General features: G+C 44.5%; 1 protein-coding gene across 2 annotated transcripts in view; it reads right to left on the bottom strand.

Annotated features, from left to right (window-relative positions):
• The window catches only part of nck2b (NCK adaptor protein 2b), a 70807-nt gene extending 57765 nt beyond the window's left edge, over positions 1-13042 (bottom strand). The window contains exon 1 of one of the 2 annotated variants that reach the window (XM_042334077.1): positions 12861-13042. The gene's annotated coding sequence lies outside the window, so the exon portion shown is untranslated. The remainder of the gene's footprint in view (positions 1-12860) is intronic. The other variant, XM_042334079.1, reaches the window with a different exon arrangement.
• Positions 13043-15029: the final 1987 nt, after the last annotated feature.

Genomic DNA, 15029 nt, shown 5'->3' with positions numbered 1-15029 from the left:
TATCTTTGGAGAAGTAGAGTAGGAGAAAATTGGAGAGATAAGAGATGCCTGTGTGTGGATAGATTTGTAAACAACGACTTTGAAATCGATCTGCTAAGAGACAGTGGAACTTAGCGAGGCCTTGGGTATTGAGCTTCACCAACGTTCCTCTCACCTGTATAAAAGGAGCATCACTGAAATATTATAATAATCCTTTAATTTGATATAGCACTTTTCACATTGGTAGGATGTCTCAAAACAGTTCAAAAATTATACTATAAAGTTTAATGGCTATGTATGTTTTGTGGGCAAACATGGTAAGCAACAAGTGCACAGCAATGTCTCACAAACAGCTGTGAAGTGAATGACCAATTTCATTTGGGGGAATTGTTGGCTAGGATGCTGGGAAACTCCATTCTTTTTTTTTGAACAGTGCTATGGCATCTTTAACATCTAGCTGAACAGATAAAACAGGTTATTATCTCATCCAAAGGACAGCACTTCCAACAATACAGCACAGCCCCAGCACTGTATTGGAGTGTCATCTTAGACTATATGAGTTTCAAGTCCTGACGTGGGGCTTAAATCCCAACAATCTGACTCAGAGGTGAAAATGCTACCAACTGAACCAGACTGACACCTGCTTAGAAACATTAAAACTACAAGGGGAACCCCTTTGATGACTCAATAGGTAAAGTGCTACGAGTGTTATGAGACATTGAGCAATATAGACAAAAATGATCTGTGGCTTGTGCTGATATTGTGGCTGCATTTCAACTACTTTAGTCTTTCAGTAACAGTGATTCCCTTCTGGAAAATACACACGGATGGATATAAATGAAGACTGGATCTGGCACATCTGTGATCTTTCCCTCTCTCCTTCCTTTCATCACACATACACAAAAACCTGTCAAATTCAATGTTGGCTCACACATTAAGAATGGCAAAGGAAGAGATTATGTCAGCTAATTCCTGAAGCCATACCCCAGACATAGGCCACCATCTTTATGAGAAGAAAGTTGGAAATACTAAAAAAAGTAGACCACTTGATCCAACTCATACGGAAGAATGCACAGGTGAGTTATAGTCCACAGTCAATTACATCCTCAACTGTAGACTTGTCCAAACTCAGACACGAGAGCAATTTACCCAATACCTATGCTGCAAGTTGGTCAGCCTGCCACACAGGATTGGAATGTTTATTGCAATATCAGGTTCACATTCATCCATCCAATATAAAGTACTAGAACAGCAAGCCAGCCAGCTACTGGAATACATCATAGTTCCATCGTACAGATCAATACATTTGCTGCAAATTCAATACCTACATTTTGAATACATTGTAGACTCTACTAAGTTATTTATTTTCAATTGCAGATAACCCCAAAAGTTCCACTTTAGGAAGCTAGTGTAAAATGATTGCAATGGAGCAGATCCAAATCAGTTTAAGGACTCAGAATTCAAACCAATATGGTTCCTTGATCCTAACAGCATTGCGTACCACGTGTTTTGAACAGTAATGTGATACCGTAGGAGTGAGATCCATGGCACTGCCTGACATAGGCCAAAGGCTTAAGAGCAATCCACTCAAGTAAGCTCCACTTAATAATAACAACTTGGCTCCATGTATTGATTTGACCCCATTCTTTCTGAGGCATTAAATTCCTGATCAGGTCAAGCTGTTCCATTTATTTATTCAAAAGTAAGGAAATGACGATGAAGAAACATTGGGTAGATCACAGTTGGGTATATTATTTGCAGTTTTGTGCACTGTACCATAATCTTGCGCTCCAGAAAGAATATCACAGCTATGGAGAGAATAATGTAGATTTACAAGAATTATACTGGTGGCAAGAGTATAGTAGTATAAAGAGATTGGAGTGGTTAGAATGTTCCATTGGAACAGAGTAGCTTTGAGGGGTGATATGATAAGAGGGTTTAAAATAATGAAAGGCTTTGAGAAGATAAATGATGAGTAACAGCAGAATTTCCACTGGTAAGTGATTCGAGGACAAGAAGGTATAAATTTAAGACTGTAAATAGGAGAATGATGTGGAGGGGAATTTGGGAGAACATTGTTCTAAAATGGATTCGATAGTCCTTGCATCCAGAGGCAGTGAATGGAGAAAATAAAACAGCAATTTGGCATTACAATAGATGGCTTAAATACAGGAGGGGAAACATCATCTGAAGCATGGTTAAAGAAACGGGTCTAAAGGAGATTTTGAAGGCAGAGAAAGAGGTTTTGAAGGCAGTGAGGTAGGGGGCAAGGTGAAATGCAGTTCCAGAGAGCAAGGCAATGTAGCTGAACACTTGCCCACCAATGGTGGCTGCAAAAAGGCAGAGGACATGCAGAGTGAGTAGTTGCGGCAGAGGTAGGGTATGGTAGGGCCATGGATGCTTTCAAACTCGAGGATGAGAATCTTGAATTCATTCCACTGAGTATAACTGAGAACCTCATACATTTCCAGATTTTATTCCATACAAAGTATATGCCATCTCACTGCTAAGCAGCACATTTTAAGCTAGATATGGCAAATGTAAACACTTTTTCTCTTTACCTATGGTCCTTATCTATGGCAACTTTCATAAACAACTTAAACATTGAACTGCAAAGCATCACAAGACCAGTGATCAGATAAAAACAAATCATTTGTTATCTTATAGTAATGAATGGCTAACATTTGTAGTTTCCAGATTCATGTGGGAATCTACACTGTTAATATACAAGTTGAAGAAGTATTCAAAGGTTATAATTTTTTCCCTCCTATGTTTCCTATAGAATCTGCTCACCCCAAGCATTTTGTAAAGCAAGAAGCAATTGCGCTGTACTACTTTTCTCCCACTTCATAATATATATTCACTCTCCCCCCAATAAGTCCATGAGAATCATTACGATCCAAACATTAGGATGACAGCTTGAAAAACTCCGGGGCTCAAAATGAGGCCACATGACTGTATTTCAGGAAATATAGTCCATGGTACAATCTTTCTAGATGCAATTTCAGATCACTACCAGCAGTAAAGTGATGAGTACCAGTATAAGCATTTACATCTCACTTTAGAATCACATTTGCCAGGGACTGAGAAAAGTCTGGGTCTGTTGGTAGCACTCTTACTTCTGGCTCAGATGCTTATGGGTTCTAGGATATCAGTACTTTAAGTTCACAATCTAGTCTGACACTGCAATGCAGTGCTGGGGGAATTCTGCATTGTCAAATTTGGCATCCTTCAGATCAGGCCTGGCTACCTGTTGAAGATCTGCAGCTGTATTCAAAAAGACAAGGGAGCTTGTCCCGATGATCTGGTTAATAGTCCCCTAAGTAAAAAAAAATTGGCCAAAAACATTTGAGGGTCAATCAAAGATCAGTCTTATTTGCGCTATCTGTACTTGTACCTCCGTGTTGCAAAGCCTTCCTAACAAAATCACCTGCTCAGAAGGTGGTCTCAACCATAGTCCTTTTCAAGACCACAAAACTTAAAAGGCAATAGTCATGCAATATTCATGTCAATTTGCTACCTTTTATCATTGAAATAATAAAACGTGAAGTAGAAATAAGGCTCGCAAATTGTATTAAAAGTATATCATCATTGTGCTTTCTTAGCCCATGATAAAGGAACCATAACAAGTGAGTTTATATTATAAGTCTGAGCATAGCAATAACACGGTATAAACAAATTTTAAATTTAAATTCAAAGTTTAAGTTTAAATTCAAAATCCATCCATCCTAATGGCCGGGGGTGGGGGGGGGGGGGGGGGGGGTAGGGGGGAGAGTGGGGCCGAGGGTGGTGGGGTAGAAAAGTGGGGCCGGGAGAGTGGGGCTGGGGGAGAGATTTGGTCCTGGAATTACAATGTACGAAACGAAACTAAAATCTTCATGGTATATATAAAAATTGGCACAAATCAACTTTATTTGGATTTCATTTTACTGACAGGCTATAAAGCTATAATTTTAAATTGTACTAATTTAAGAAAGATGAAAATAGCTTGATAGGCACCTGGTAGCGATTACAAGGCAATATCTAATGGAGGGTATCAGAAATAGACCAAAGGCTGGACAATACCGAAACCCACAAATTAGATTGCTGCTTGGAAGTCACTTAAGTATCAGTTGAGTATGTATAATATGGTTTTCAACAACAGCTGTTATAACACAGGAAACTCTGTTATAGTGGCAGCACTTGTGGCACAGGTTTACTGTGGACCTACATTAACTGGAAGTGTGGTACACCTGGCTGCCAGCATTGATCGACTCGCTTCCTGTGCTAAAATATGGCAAACCTCTGTATTGTCAGGTCACTGGTGATGTCACTTTCTACATGCAATATGCATGAAGTATCTCGGTGACACTTCCTGCAGGTGGTAGCGTGGTTCTCCCGACTCTGGGACGTCCTCCCGACGTGAAAGGCGCTCTATAAATGGAATCTTGTTGTTGTTCTGTTGATAGGGCTATCATCTGTGAATTTGGAGGTTGTGGGTTCAAATCCCACGTAGGGACTTTGAACTCACAGTACAAGTTCGGACATCCTCCCGACGTGAAAGGCGCTATACAAATGTAATCTTGTTGCTGTTGTAAGTGGACACTCCAATGCAGTGCTGGAGGTGCTAACCTTCAGATGAAACATTAAACAGAGGTCCCATCTGTCTGTTCAGGTGGACTTCAAACATCCCATGGTTCTCTTCAAAAAGGGAAGAGAGTTTCTCCCAGTGTCCCACCTAACAATCCCCCAGAAAAAATTGGGGATTTACTTCATGGCTGAATGTGGGACATTGATGGGCTCAAATTGACGCTTGTCTACAAAACATAGTAACTACATTCTACAGTAATAATAATAATACTTGCATTTGATATAGCGCTTTTCACGTCTTCTAGACGTCTCAAAGCGCTTCACAGAATATGCTGTAAAGTGAATTGACCGTATATTTGTGGGCAAAGCTACAGTAAATCTATGAAGTGCTTTGATACTTTGAGGCAGGCTATTCAACCTTGGAGGGTTCCACAATTGAACCAACCTCTACTTTCTCCCAACAGTCACACGCATACACATTTTGAAAACAGCAATTATGAATTGAACCTGGCCTGATTTTACTCTCCCTGGCCTAAGAATGCTAAAGGCTAATTGTAGTGTCATTTGCTGCCACTGCTGAGAGATGGGTCAAGTCAGCATAGACCAGAAATCAAGCTTGTGACCTTGGGAACGAGATAGTATTGTGCTGCAACAAGCAGTGCCTTGAATCTTTAGGCAATTGGAAAAGCTAATATTGCAATTAACACAATAGATATACAGTGATAGTAAAAGGTTCTTAGTCTAATGTGAAGAATATTCTAGAAGATTTTGTATTATTAAGCATTCCCTAGCCTAAAAAGCCAAGAAACAATACCAATGTGAAACTTCCCAAAATGGTCAGATTAAAGTTTTCCAACTGTCACAATTGCATAGCAATTCAAAGTTTTATTGAACTATTTGCAACTCAATGTGGCAATGATCTAAAAGGGAAAACAGAAATAACCATGCTAAATGCACATGGAAAATAATGTGGCCAGAATACAAGTTTATAATAGAGTTGATTTCTCTGAAATTCAAAAATAATAATACTGCATATCCTGTCATTTGCTCTCATATATACCTTCAGGTCTCTTATCACACAGTATAACTCAGAAATGTGTATGTCATAGGAGAATCTCTGTAAAAGATAGACAGTAATTGGTGCCTGAGAGTGATTACAAGACAGTAATCTCCTGGAGAGGTTCAGAAAATGTCAAACGCTGATAGAAAATCTCAAATGGTTTGTAACTATCATCTGAATTCCAAGCTAGCATTACTGTCAAGAACTCATTCCTGTCTATCAATTATATTGTTGTAAAACAATGTTGAGTTCATGGAAACAAATAAAATTGGTCATTCACTTCATGGTTTGTGGGACATTGCTGTGTGCAAATTGGCTGCTGCAATGGACCACAACACATAACCATTGCATTTTACAATATTTTGTGAAGCGCTTTGGGACTCATTATAAACCAGCTATATTCAGCTTTCAGGAGGGGGAGGGGGGAATTTTCTGGATGTTGATGCCAAAGTAGATATCAGCACCTAAGAGACTCAATGTAATTCACGTGTGATGATGTTTTCTCTTACGGATCAACAATTCTCATAAATCACAAAGGGTTTATCAAGTAAAAATCCACTATACATCAGATATACTATCAGTATGGATTATTTTTGTAATACTTATTAGTTTGTATCAATTTTAAAAGGTTTCCACTTGCACACAAGGTAATAATCTATAATCTAATTAGCCAAAAATATACAGTCAGCAACAACTTGCATTCATATAGCACCCGTCATGTTGGACAACATCTCAGAGCGGGTAACTTATAACATTTTACAGTATATTCTATGACGTGTTTTGACGTGAAAGGCACTATATCAAATGCTAGGTTGTTATTATCTAAATTTGTTAAAAGTAACGATACTAATCTACTTTCATTTTTCCATTCTTTGAGTTTATTGTTCTTTAATTCACCTTAATAGCATTTTTAGAAATTATTTAAGGAATTACTGGATAGCAATTAAGAGCAGGAGCCTTGCCCGAGCTTTCCCTCACTTACCCAAGGGCTACCCTGGCAGAGATCAGCTAACTCAGCAGACTGGAAAACAAAGTTTACAATCTTTGAAGCTGTATGGTTTAGTGTTACACTAGGCAGCGACTTTATCCACTTGGCCTTCAGAATACTAAATGTTTAATTCTAGAAAAGTTCTCATTTGTCAGATTAAGCTGCTACAAGTTTGATGAGCTAGGTGCGAAAGTTACTGGAGAAATTCAAAATTCATTCAGAGTGGAAAATATTTTATTATAGAATTAATCACGAAATTGATTGGAACATCCAAAGTAACTCATTGTGTGAAGCACCTTGAAACCTTCGGCGTGAGGAAGCACTATAACAAATAAAAAAAACACTATGTAATGGAAAATAGAAGTTAAGACATGTTCTTTGACTCCCATAGCTACAGTAAATGGGTTATCCTTTTTATAGAAATCCACTTTAGTTTAGCTGCAGGAAATAGTTCATCTCAGATCACAGCATTTCTTTGCAATATATGGGATGGAATGTTTCAAGTCAGGCTCATAACCTAATCAATATTAATTATTTTTTATACAGTCAAATGTGATAGACGGAAACCTATTACAGCTACGCTTGAGTTTGCATACCAAACTACTGAGAGTTTGCTAAACACATAGAAATTTCCATTTGGTTAGAGTGGATTCCACATTCTCTTCCCAAAGAGACGCTTAAATCCGGAAAGAATTACTACAACAACTTGCATTTATACAGGGCACCTTCAGGTATAGGGTAGAGTCTCGGAGCGCTACTAGGCACAGATCAGCAGGAGTCAAGGCTTGGGATATAGAATGTGCATTTCGGGTACTCCTGGAGCATAACCAGCTAAAACCACACGCTTTTCCATTACGAATACTGACAGGCATGCGTCCTGCTACTTGTCTAGCAACAATTCACCCGATCCATTGAGGTCCTAGCATACAGTTAAAAGGAGGCAGGTGGGAAGAATCCCTGTCCCCAGTGATTGGTCTGCTCCTCGAATTTCTGCCAAAAAGTCACAATGGCTGGTCTGTCATCCAACAGCGTCTTGGAGTACTGCAGATCTCCTGACTCAGGAAGAAGTACTTCCAAAAAGAGCTAATTCCTTATTTTCTCCATTACATCAAGCTGTCAGCTCAGCAACACTGAATTAGCTGATTCTAGATAAATGTCAATTTTCAACACAATTTCAATAAAAGAGGATACCACTGTAAGGATTTGTACTTGTTTAGTAATTTGTATAGCCCAATCACACCATCCTCGCCAAGTTCCTATCCAATTTAACTACCGGTATTTCAGAGAATTGATTCCAGAACCCATATCCTCGAAGGGGAGGGGTTAGGAGGAGGGTAACAGGGTCTTCTTGGATCGCAACTGGCTCCAAGGTAACATGTTTGGCAAAAGAACGTCAGAATCGAGCCACCTCTGTGGTGGTCTCAGTAGTCCAGTTCCTGAGCCAGGTAGGTCCACAGTACTCCAGGACACTGCTGACAACACAACCAGCCTGTCTCATCGGCAGGACTTTGAAGGGAAGACCAGTCACAGGGGGCACAAATTCATCCCCCTCAAACCCTGTAAGCAAAAACCCTTCTAGGAAGAGTGGTCCTAGCTGGATAGGCAGCAGGAAGCTTGTCAGGCATGCCTTTCAATGACAAAAATATGCAGATTTAGATGGTTAAGCTCTACCAGTACTCCAACACAACAATAACTTGCATTTCAGGCCGGGTAGCATCCCAGAGCGCTTAACAGTGGCAGAGTCTGATCACAGAGCCAAGGGAAGAGGAAAGGGGAAGTGACAGTAAGCACAATCAAAACGGAAGGTCTTCAGGCGGGATTTGAAAGTAGGGAGGGAAGGGGCAAGGCAGAGGGTTTCAGGGAAAAAGTTCCAGAGCTTCAGGGAGTAGTGACTGAAAGCACAGCTGCCGATCGTGGAGCAGAGGGTACGAGGGACAAACAGGAGACCAGAGCCGGCCGAGCGGAAGCAGCGGGTGGTGGGAGTGGGGGTGTGAGCAAGTCGGAAAGGTAGGGAGGTGTGAGGGCATGAAGGGATTTGAAAATGAGAGAGAGGATCTTGAAATCAATCCATTCGGAAATTGAGAACCAGAGCAGCCTGGCAAGGGCATTTGAAAAGTCCATCCGGGAAATGACAAAGGGGGAGAAAGGAAAGCTATGGATCAAACCTGACACCTAGATTGTGCACGGGTTCAGTGGGTCTGAGGGAGAGCCCAGGAGGTTGAGGAGTTCAGACCCGCAGGAAAGAAGACATTGACGGGAACCAAGGAGTATGGCCTCCTATGTGCAGATGTTCAGCTGCAGAAAATTTGTACTCATCCAGCTTTGATGTCCCTCAGGCAAGCTGACAGGATATCAGCGGACTGGGAGATGCAGCTGTAGGAGGAGAAGTAGACTGGGTGTCATCCGCATACATGTGGAAGTTGACCCCATGTCTGCAGATGACATCGCCGAGCAGGAGCATGTAAATGATGTGTAAAAACACGATCTGGCTCCAAACCTTGGCTCTTGCTGACCTGCATCTGATAGTCTCCGGAGAAGGTAAGAAGGGCAAGCTCTTTCCAGGGATAAAATGCATACTTCGTTCCACACAAGGAAATTTCCACTGGTAGGTGGCATACATATATGGAACTCTCAGTCTGGTTTGGATACTCTGCACAGCGTGCTGATGGATTTCTGCATGTGACAGACACCCAGCTGACCAAAAAATATATATAGAGTTCTGTTGGCCTACATTCCAACCCACACGTTTCCAATTTGGGTTTATTGCACACTCCCTTCACTCCATCATTGGTGGCTAAGCTTTCAGTCACCATGTCCTGTCCTCTGAAATTTTCTTCCAAAACCACTTTGACTCATTACCTCTCTCCTGTCTTCAAAAAATTCCTTAAAAAAATTCTATGCCTTTCGTCAAGATCTTTCAGTCTCTTATTTCCACACTGGTGGTGCATAACATTTGTCAAGCACTTTGAGACTTTCATTTACATGAAACGCTGTGTTAAATCTAGATGTTACAATATCAGATAAACAAAGATTTATGTTTTTATTATTTGATGCTTTAGCTCAGAAAGCAACCTATGTTAATACACCTCAAAACACTTCACAAGTAAAATTATAATAATAATTTGGTCACTCAATCCATGACTGTTTGTGGAACACTGCTGTGCGCAATTGGCTGCCACATTTTGCCCACAAAATATACAGTCAATTCACTTTAGAGTATATTCTGTGAAGCGCTTTGAAATGTCTTGAAGACATGATAAGGCATGTGCAAGAAATGCAATCCGCAAATGCAAGGATTATTATTATTAAGTAATACCTTTTTTTGTAGTCAAATTACTGCATTTCCTTCACAGATTACTGATACTTCACCCAGAACAAAACCTAGGTAATACCATCATTGACTTTCAGTACAAATCAGCTCCATATTCTCACTGCACATACAAACGTTTGGATCACATTGTGATAAAATATTTATTTCTAACCACTGCCACACTAAGAAAATATTTCCATACGAAATCTAAGATTGTCATTTAAAATGCCTCCAATTATAAAAGCAGCTACGAATATCATTCATTGTTCTGGTTTCAGCAACATACTTGAACCTAACGCTAAGCTCAAAAGTTGGAACGCAGCAGGTAAGGAGTGGTATTGCATACAAACGTATGACCTAAAAATCTACTTACTTTGACACAATTTTAAAACAGTAATAACCAAATATCCAATTATAACAAATTAATTGATTTTGATGTCTCATTAACACAAAATATTAAACTTCTCCACACAATTATACATTATAAATTTGTATGCCTTTTTTTTCCCTTGAAGACAATTTACAGCTGTAAGGAAAACACTTCCTCTAAAATACCAAAGGTTGCACGAGAAAAGGTGGCTCAAAAACAGCTCATTACTGATAGGGAAAGGAAGAATTAGATTCATTTCTATTCTGTACCTGTTTTCAACAGATTACTTGATTCGGAAAAAACAACATTGTAGGTTTATTATCCAGGTTAAGCAGCACATACCCATGACTTTAGATAATTGCATAGCCAGTCTGAAAGACAATTCTCAATCACTTTCATGAACACGGTGCTGATGTGGCCACCATTTATACACTTTGGTTGTATTGTACAGTACTGGGTGAAGACTCAAATTCATTCCTATCCAGTGAATTCCCACCCCCAGGCCGTTTGAAGTGCATGTGTGGACAGAATTAGACTCAGCTGCGATAGTACCAACAGTTGAAACACCTGCCAACACTCAGCTTGGGATGCAGAACGACCTTTTGGGACAGAGTACAGTACCAGACCCCCACCCACCCCCCTCCTCCATTATCATGACCATAAATCACCACCAAGAATCAAAGTAAGCAAAGAAAGTCGGAAAGACTTGAAGGTCTTGTGCATTTCAAGTGTTCAAGCGACTCAGCACCGCAGAAGCCTTTAAAAGAGACGTATACGTCCCGACCAGATCACTGACTCACTTTCCCTACCACAGAAGCAGCCCCTCTCCCCTCTCCCTCTCCCCCTCCCCTCTCCCCAATCATATTTTACACAACAATTGGGAAAGGCAACGTGTATTTGAGTTATACAACAGTACAGTGCAGCCCAGTCACACAGACAGCCACCAACCCCACCTCCTGTTGGGGAAAAATACGCGTAACTCGGCTTTGCTCTGGTATGAAAAGAATGAGGAAGGGGGAGCGGGGAGAGGGGGGGAGCGGGGAGAGGGGGAGAGAGGGAGCGGGGAGAGAGGGGAGAGAGGGAGCGGGGAGTGTGGGGAGAGAGGGAGCGGGGAGTGTGGGGGGAGAGGGAGCGGGGAGTGTGGGGAGAGAGGGAGCGGGGAGAGGGGGGGAGAGAGGGAGCGGGGAGAGGGGGAGCGGGGAGAGGGGGAGAGGGGGAGCGGGGAGAGGGGAGAGGGGGAGAGAGGGAGCGGGGGAGAGGGGGAGCGGGGAGAGGGGAGAGGGGGAGAGGGGGAGAGAGGGAGAGAGGGAGCGGGGAGAGGGGAGCGGGGAGAGGGGGAGCGGGGAGAGGGGAGAGGGGGAGAGAGGGAGCGGGGAGAGGGGGAGCGGGGAGAGGGGAGAGAGGGAGCGGGGAGAGAGGGAGCGAGAGGGGGAGAGAGGGAGCGAGAGGGGGAGAGAGGGAGCGAGAGGGGGAGAGAGGGAGCGAGAGGGGGAGCGGGGAGAGAGGGAGCGAGAGGGGGAGAGAGGGAGCGGGGAGAGGGGGAGCGAGGAGAGAGGGAGCGGGGAGTGTGGGGAGAGAGGGAGCGGGGAGAGGGGGGGAGCGGGGAGAGGGGGGGGAGCGGGGAGAGGGGGAGAGGGGGAGGGGAGAGGGGAGAGGGGGGAGGGAGGGGGAGAGGGGGAGAGGGGAGCGGGGAGAGGGGAGGGGGGAGGGGAGAGGGGGAGAGAAGGAGCGGGGAGAAGGGGAGAGGGGAGCGGGGAGAGGGAGCGGGGAGAGGGGAGAGAGGGAGCGGGGAGAGGGGGGGAGAGAGGAGCGGGGAGAGAGGGAGCGGGGAGAGGGGAGAGGAAGGGAGCGGGGAGAGGGGGAGGGGGGAGCGGGGAGAGGGGGGGAGGGAGCGGGGGGAGAGGGGAGCGGGGAGAGGGGGAGAGAGGGAGCGGGGAGAGGAAGGGGGAGGTAGCGGGGGGAGGAGAGGGGGAGCGGGGAGAGGGGGAGGAAGGGAGAGCGGGGGAGAGAGGGAGCGGGGAGAGGGGAGGGGGAGAGGGGAGAAGGGGGAGAGGAAGGGAGAGGGGGAGGAATGGGGGAGCGGGGAGAGGGGGAGAGGAAGGGAGAGGGGGAGGAATGGGGGAGCGGGGAGAGGGGGAGAGGAAGGGGGGGAGCGGGGAGAGGGGGAGAGGAATGGGGGAGCGGGGAGAGGGGGAGAGGAAGGGAGAGGGGGAGGAATGGGGGAGCGGGGAGAGGGGAGAGGAATGGGGGAGCGGGGAGAGGGGGAGAGGAAGGAGCACCACATCCATGTAGCTGTAATTTGTGGACAAAAAGTGTTGCTGGAGGAGAGAGCAGAGGAGGGGGTGAGGGCTCGGTGGCCGCCTGCGGCCCGAGAGCCGGTGGGTGGGTGGGTGGGTGAGGGAGGGAGGGAGGGGGCTCGGTGGCTTCCCAGGGACCCGCTCTCGGGCACTCCGAGCCCGGCTCCTATCGGGGTGGAGGTGCCGGGGGGCTGACAGAGGCCCTGCCCCGAGCCCGCCTCCACTGCCCGGCCCCGCGCTGGGCTGTGCCGCCCCCACCAGCCCCGACAGTTGGCACCGGCACTCACCTCCACCACCACCACCCGCCCGAGCCCGAGCCCGGCGCCCACTCAGCCGCCAGAGACCGCCGCTCCCCGGCACCACACGGCGCGTCCTCCTCTCTCGCTCTCCCCGCGGTCGGTCTGTGCCTCGGGCCGCGGCGACTTGAGCTCCCGCTCCCGCCCCGGGAGGAGGTCAGCCAGGGACTGCGCCAGGAACACCGCCAGTGCGCACGCGCCGACCGCTGGGAGCAGAGAGAGAGGGGAGAGAGAGAGAGAGAGAGGGATCCAGAACAAAGATAGAGAGAATGAGAGACTCCACAACAAAACCAGAGAGACTCCAGAACAAAGATAGAGAGAATGAGAGACTCCAGAACAAAGATAGAGAGAATGAGAGACTCCACAACAAAACCAGAGAGACTCCAGAACAAAGATAGAGAGAATGAGAGACTCCAGAACAAAGATAGAGAGAATGAGAGACTCCACAACAAAGATAGAGAGAATGAGAGACTCCAGAACAAAGATAGAGAGAATGAGAGACTCCACAACAAAGATAGAGAGAATGAGAGACTCCACAACAAAACCAGAGAGATTCCAGAACAAAGATAGAGAGAATGAGAGACTCCAGAACAAAGATAGAGAAAATGAGAGACTCCAGAACAAAGATTGAGAGACTCCAGAACAAAGATAGAGAGAATGAGAGACTCTACAACAAAACCAGAGAGACTCCACAATAAAGATAGAGAGAATGAGAGACTCCACAACAAAACCAGAGAGACTCCACAACAAAGATAGAGAGAATGAGAGACTCCAGAACAAAACCAGAGAGATTCCACAATAAAGATAGAGAGAATGAGAGACTCCAGAACAAAACCAGAGAGACTCCACAACAAAGATAGAGAGAATGAGAGACTCCACAACAAAACCAGAGAGACTCCACAACAAAGATAGAGAGAATGAGAGACTCCACAACAAAACCAGAGAGATTCCAGAACAAAGATAGAGAGAATGAGAGACTCCAGAACAAAGATAGAGAAAATGAGAGACTCCAGAACAAAGATTGAGAGACTCCAGAACAAAGATAGAGAGAATGAGAGACTCCACAACAAAACCAGAGAGACTCCACAATAAAGATAGAGAGAATGAGAGACTCCACAACAAAACCAGAGAGACTCCACAACAAAGATAGAGAGAATGAGAGACTCCAGAACAAAGATAGAGAGAATGAGAGACTCCACAACAAAGATAGAGAGAATGAAGACTCCAGAACAAAGATAGAAAAGAGACTCCAGAACAAAACCAGAGAGACTCCAGAAAAAAGATAGAGAGAATGAGAGACTCCAGAGCAAAGATAGAGAGACACTCCAGAATAAAGACATAGAGAAAGAAGCTCCAGAACAAAACCAGAGAGACTCCAGAACAAAGATAGAGAGAATGAGAGACTCCAGAACAAAGATGGAGAGAATGAGAGACTCCAGAGCAAAGATAGAGAGAGAGACACTCCAGAATAAAGACATAGAGAAAGAGGCTCCAGAACAAAACCAGAGAGACTCCACAACAAAGATAGAGAAAAGAAACTCCAGAACAAAACCAGAGAGACTCCAGAACAAATATAGAGAGAATGAGAGACTCCAGAACAAAGACAGAGAGAATGAGAGACTCCAGAGCAAAGATGGAGAGAGAGAGAGACTCCAGAATAAAGACATAGAGAAAGAGGCTCCAGAACAAAAAAGGAGAGAATCCAGAACAAAAAGAGAGAGAAAAGGAGACTCCGGAACAATGTTAAATGGCTCTAGTGCAAACACAGCGACTCCCGAAGAGACTCCAGAAGAAAGGGAGGGGGGTCTAGAACAAACCGATTAGAAACTGCAGAGCAAAGAGAGAGAGAGAGAGAGAAAAGGAGATCCCAGAAGAAAAATGGGGGAGGGGGTTTCAGAACAAAAAGATAGAGGCTCCACATAAAGATATTGAGAGAGACTCCAGAAGGGGGGGGGGCTCTAGAATAAATAGAGAAGGGGGAGAGATTCAATAACCTAAGATACACTCCAGAAATGAAAGATAGAGCCTCCAGAACAAAAAAGTGGAGAGAGACTCCGAACAAAAAGATGGAGAGAGTGACTCCAAAACAAAGATGGAGAGAGAGACTCCAGAACAAAACAATCTAGACCATACAACAATGAAAGGAGAAGACAGCTATGT

Source organism: Callorhinchus milii, unplaced genomic scaffold (assembly GCF_018977255.1).
Source record: "Callorhinchus milii isolate IMCB2004 unplaced genomic scaffold, IMCB_Cmil_1.0 Scaffold4, whole genome shotgun sequence".
Lineage (NCBI taxonomy): Eukaryota > Metazoa > Chordata > Chondrichthyes > Chimaeriformes > Callorhinchidae > Callorhinchus > Callorhinchus milii.
The sequence above is the reverse complement of the archived record's forward strand: the minus strand, read 5'-3'. Positions and strand labels throughout refer to the sequence as shown.